This window comes from Megascapheus bottae, chromosome Y, assembly GCF_031878675.1.
Source record: "Megascapheus bottae isolate mThoBot1 chromosome Y, mThoBot2.hap1, whole genome shotgun sequence".
In the NCBI taxonomy this organism is placed as follows: Eukaryota; Metazoa; Chordata; class Mammalia; order Rodentia; family Geomyidae; genus Megascapheus; species Megascapheus bottae.
Genome location: NC_143548.1, coordinates 4,228,364 through 4,234,117, shown reverse-complemented (window position 1 = coordinate 4,234,117; position 5,754 = coordinate 4,228,364). Strand labels below are relative to the sequence as shown.

General features: G+C 38.8%; 1 pseudogene; it reads right to left on the bottom strand.

Moving 5' to 3' along the window:
• Positions 1–271: 271 nt before the first annotated feature.
• Positions 272–1,180, bottom strand: LOC150040220 (tricarboxylate transport protein, mitochondrial pseudogene; annotated as a pseudogene).
• Positions 1,181–5,754: the final 4,574 nt, after the last annotated feature.

Sequence of the window (5,754 nt, the reverse complement as noted above, 5' to 3'; positions counted from 1 at the left end):
AGCATGTGGCTCACAAGTAAGCACATGGATAAGTGGGCCGATTCACAGGCCGGAGGAGCATTTGCCACTGCTTATCTAGACACACGGACACAGGGTGGTATTACATACTGACCACGGGGTAGATACATCGCTATGGAACACACTATGGCCACAAACAGACCACGCTCATGGAGAGCAAGTGACAAGGGGTCCTTTTTGCACTGGAATCATAATAGATACAGTGGTAGAAGTCGGTCTGGAGTGCCTGGGACAGTCCCCGCAGTCTTTGGATTTAGTCCGTCTTCCATATTTTGTTGAGCAGCTCCAGCACCTCATAATAGATGACCAATGCAAAAAATAGCCACACCCAGCAAACTAGTCCCAGGCGGGAGACAGTGCCCTTGTAGAATGCCTTGATTCTCTTGTTTCTCGGGATATGCAAGCGGCAGTCCAATGTATTCCGGTATTTGTGTGCATTCAGGCCCTGCATCCAGGTCTTCTCACATCCTAAGGTGTGTTCCCAAACACACTGGCTGCGTCTCTCATAGCTCCAAACACCCCTGTGATCAGTGGGTTCATGGGCTTGTTGTGGTTGTCCCCCAGGTTATCAGTTGCGCAGGTAGGTCATCACAAAGAAACGGATGGCTTGGTTAGAGCCCTGCTTTAGCACATTGGCTGTGAGGCCCTGGTAGGACCCTTTCAGTCCTTGTTCCTGAACAATCTCCCTAACCCCATGGAATAATCCTCTGTACTTGAGGTTGGGGGAATTCTGATGGTAGATGGAATTCACTCTAATGGTCTCCATGGGACAGACAATGACCACAGCCTCGGCCATGCCAGTGTCCAAGCCGCCCAGCAGCCCGAGGGTATTGTCCAGCCGTCCCTTCGAGTCCCGCAATTGGTTACTGAGGAACTCGAACACTCCAAACCTGATGGCCATCTTGGGGATGGAGCCGAAGAGCAGGGAGCTGAGACCCCTGTACAGGCCCAGGAAGCAATGGTTGCAGACAGTCTGCCATAAGCAGTCCATGATGCCTTGGTACCATGGCGGCTGCAGCTGCTTCTTCACATACTCGGTCGGGAATGTGATGCAGATTTCCATGTGGCCTCCAGAATCGCCTTTCCGGGGTGCCATCAGATTGGTCTTTCCAGACACGGGTGCGGAGGCCGCCAAAGCACGGGGGACACGTGACTCAGGCATCGAGGGCAGGAGGCAGGGCACCCGATGAGGGCCTCTCAATTATGAGTTATTAAACAAGGCATGCTATGATTAAAAATCAAAAGACTTAAAAGTAGGGCACTGAATTAATAAAAATATTACTTGTGACACATCTGTACACAATGAAGGAGGACTACTACAAGTCATTATGTTTCTAGGACTGGCCACAGTGACAGAAAGGAAAAAAATGGGATGGAGGAAAAATGGCAAAAAAGAACAAGTAAAAATGCAAATGAAATATGTAGTAAAATTTGAAAAAATTATGATTGGAAATAAGAATTCTTCTGTTCTTTGAGCATAACATGTTTCCACTGAATTTGGGATCCAGATGCTTCAAGAAACCCTTCTCTCCTATGGTTTGGATCCGCTGGTTTTTCCAATCAATATCTTTGTTTGGGCAGAAAAAGTTCTGCCTTTTGGACTCAGGGCCTCTGTGACTGCTCACCCAGATTCATTTACTAGCAGGGTGATGAACTTTATGTGTCCTGCATGAGAAAGTGGACTTTTTTGGTAGCATGAATGAGACTGGAGTTGTATTCTACCTGGCAGTGGTGAGGTTTAGCACTCACTCTAATCTATCTTATGTCTATTGTTGTTTTAGCCAGTTCAGCAGGAAGCTCCAGGATAGATCTACCTCTGGCTTTGTTTATCAGGAGAGGAGAGCAGGAGGAACCTCTTCCTACAGGGTAGGAACTGAGTACACAGCAAAGCTGACTCTGGGAAAAACCTTTACCCTTTTGAGAGATTGTGCTGCCCACAACACTTCTCAGGCTCCATTTGTCTGCTAATTTGTCTAGCTGGGACTTGGCCAATACAAAGAGGGTGCTGCTGTCATCTAGGGGGATAGGAGCTACCTTTCCATTGCCGTTCTGCAAACAGGAGTAAAGATGTCTTTAGTTTGCACCTTCTATTAATTACAATAAAAATATAAAAAAGTAAATACTCACAATTCTCCTTGGTTTTCTGAGTCAGTATATAGCTGGGAGGTCTGTGCTGCTAGTAAGTAGGCAGTGAGTGCTCAGACTCTGATGCCTTTTCTTCTCACAGATGATCTGGGCAATGGCAGGTTCTGCCACCACCATAGGCGTGCAGGCAACCTTACGTTTTCTTCTACTGAGATCTCTGTGCTATTACAGCTTTGTAAAATTGTTCTTTATCTATTAACTTTCTGCTACACTGCTAAAGCTAGTATCTTTCTGAGAGCTTAGCAAGACTCATGCTGAACTGCCACCATCTTCCTCTGATCCTCAGAATTTTCATTTTCACATTAATATTTTCATTGGAAGAACTTTTATACACAATTGGAATTCTTCCTATCTATCAGAATGGGAAGTTTTTTTGATTTTCAAAGTTCTACTTTTATTTTCTTTTTTAGGTGTTTAAAGTTTTCATCGTAGAATTCATTTACATGCTTAGTATTTACATGCCTAAGTATTGTATTTTTTGAGGCTATTGCAAAAGGAGTTGCTTTCCTAATTTCTGACTCTCTGTTCTCATTGGCATATTTTTTTGCCAGTTATGGGGCTTGAACTCTGGGCCTGAGCACTGTTCTTAAACTTTTCTCAAGTCCAGACTCTACCCTTGAGCCACAGCACCATTTCCAGCTTTTGTAATAGAGACATTTATGTTTATGCAACATACATTTTGTTCCTTGGAGTAGAACTCCAGCTGGATTCAGTATCAGCATGGGTCAAAGGAAACACTTACACATTCCAATTTATTCTTCAAGGGTTTCATCTTAAGATTATTTATTTGTGTAATGAGCTTTGAATTGCTGATAATATAACTATCGAAAGAGAGAATCTGGCCTTTTCAGTTTTCTACATACAGTGTTTTAATATCTCTTTTGTCCTGGACTTAGAAGTTATGTTCCCCTCAAGATGTAGAAAATTGTCATACCCTTCTTTCCAAACACACAGTTTCAGAAAGTGTTAACTTGTAAATTGCTTGTGATATGATGCTGTGTAACATTAAAGACAACCATACTCCATTCTCATTAATTGTATTTTTAGAAAACTTTTATTCCCTCTATTCTAAGAAGTATTTGGAATTTCTTTTTTTCATATATTTTTTATTGTAATTAATAGAAGGGTTACATGATATTTGCCAGATAGATGGTGCATTAATTCCCATACATTGATACCCTTTCACAAGTCTTGGTCACCATTTCCCTCCCCCCACACCCACCCTTCATCTTGTTTTGCCTCCTTCCCTGTCCAATTTCAAATAACCAAATACAAATATATCTGATATATCAGGTAACAAAGTGAGATACTGTAACAATATGAGATAAACAAGGGACAGCAAAAGAGATGAGAGATAACATAGTATCTTAAGAACAACAATCATTCACAATATGGCTTATGTTTCTACATCCTAGAGATCCTTTCATTCAGCATCCTACCATATAGCATTTTGTATCAAGGTTTTGCTCTATTGCAAATCTCTGCTAGGGGACCCAAGGTTTCTACTGATTATGACAAATGAGGGAAACCATTGAGCCTAAGTTCCTTTGAGTCTGTCTTACTTCACTTAATATGATTTTTTCTAAGTCTTTCCATTTCCTAACAAATGGGGCGATGTCATTCTTTCTGACAGCAGCATAGAATTCCATTGTGAACAAATACCACATCTTGTTGATGCACTCATCAACCGAGGGACATCTAGTTTGGTTCCATATCTTTGCTATGGTAAATAATAGTGTTGCAATGAACATTGTTGTGCTGATGGATTTAGTATGTCCTTGTTTCTAGATGATTGGGTAAATGCCAAATAGTGGAATTGCTGGGTCATAGGGGAGCTCTATGTTTAGTCTTTTGAGGAACTGCCATACTACTTGGAATTCCCTTTTGTCATTAAAAACAGCAGCCGAAGATAAAAATGATGCAGCAGTGTTTGCCAAGACCATGAGTATTTCAAAGTAAGGCCAAGAGTTAACAAATAAACAAGCTGCAACCTAGAGTTAACCAGTGGCTTTTTCAAAAACCTGTCAATAGAAATTCATGTTTAGAAAGAATTTCAGACAGTATCTCTAACTGATGACTCAGTAAAATATGAACAGTGTGGTCATAGAATATTGATGAACTAAAAAATGAGGTCATTGTGTATGTTTATATAAACTTTTAGCGACATAGTATCAAATTTCAACACTTCTGTGAGATTTTGTGTTGAGAACAACTAAAGACTTGATGAAGTTCATTGCATGGAATTCCACCTTGTCCATTTTTGTCTTCTTCTCATATGTCCAGCCATACTAATCTCTTGATAATTACTTGCATATCTTTAGGGGGGTTACCTCTGAAAAAGACCATATTTCACCTGAGAATGCTTCTAAGTTGAGTTTGTGCCTTGTCAATTGATTGGTATTCATCATTTTCTATACATTTTGGTGTAATTCTATTATTTGTGATTTATGAAAAACAACCTGAAGTCATTTGGATTCAACTACAATTTATAAAGTTGGAAACCCATGTACTAATTTAAGAATATGAATTAACAAAAACTATTCTGCATATATATATATATATATCTGTATACTATGGGCTGTAAAGTTGAATTACTCACATTTTACAAAATTTTGAAAAGCATATTACGAATGTATTCAAATACCCTGGATAAATGCCTGTAGCAATAATTTGTTCATGAGGCAAAGTAATAGCAGAAGTAACTTAGAATATCTTTGTCTAGATTCTAAAATCTGTCAATTTCTCTCATGTTTTTGCGGATTCTCTGAAATATGAATAATAATGGTGAAAAAACTATTGCTATCTTGTTTGGAATTTAAATGGAAGGCAAAATTTTTACTAGTTTATGGGGTTTCTAAAAGTAAACAAGCCAATTTGTCTCTAATCATTCAGATCCTTGAAGCATATTCTTTTGAATAGAAATCATGTATACCAAATTCCTGATGCTATTTGATTTATTTTTCCATGCAAAATTTAGTAAGATTCATATCTGGAAAATTCTTACAGTTTAGATTAGATCCATATTCTGGAAATTCTTTCAGTTTAATATTGATATAGATTATGTAAAATTTGTAGGGGAGGAGCAAATCTTAGGTTCAAACCAACATTTATCTTTTTATTGGCATATTTGTTCTCTGATTATTTTACTTTTTGCATGAATTCCAATATTGACTGTAATCTTACAGAAGACATTGTACATTTGTAAAGAAAAGTTGTTTGAGTGTACATTAATTCTAATTCCCACATTTCCTTCTTGGGTGTGATTGTGAAGACAAAGGATTATCTGATAATTTGCAGAGAGAAGAAAACTATGAGACAAACTGTTCATATAGAAGTTAATGAAAACAAAATCTGCTAGAATGTTCCAAGGAATCTGCTCTGCTATCCACAGGGCTATATCAAGAAAAACCGCATTTCACAAATTTACTAACTAAATGTTTATGGTAAGGAAATTCATTTGGCACTTCAGTAGAGCTTTTGTTGGGAAAAATGTTTTTTCAAAAGCTTTAGTGAAGTTTCAAATCATCTTACTGAGAATTTTAAATCAGGATCCAGGAAGATGGCCCAAATGCACATTGAGCCAATCTGAGT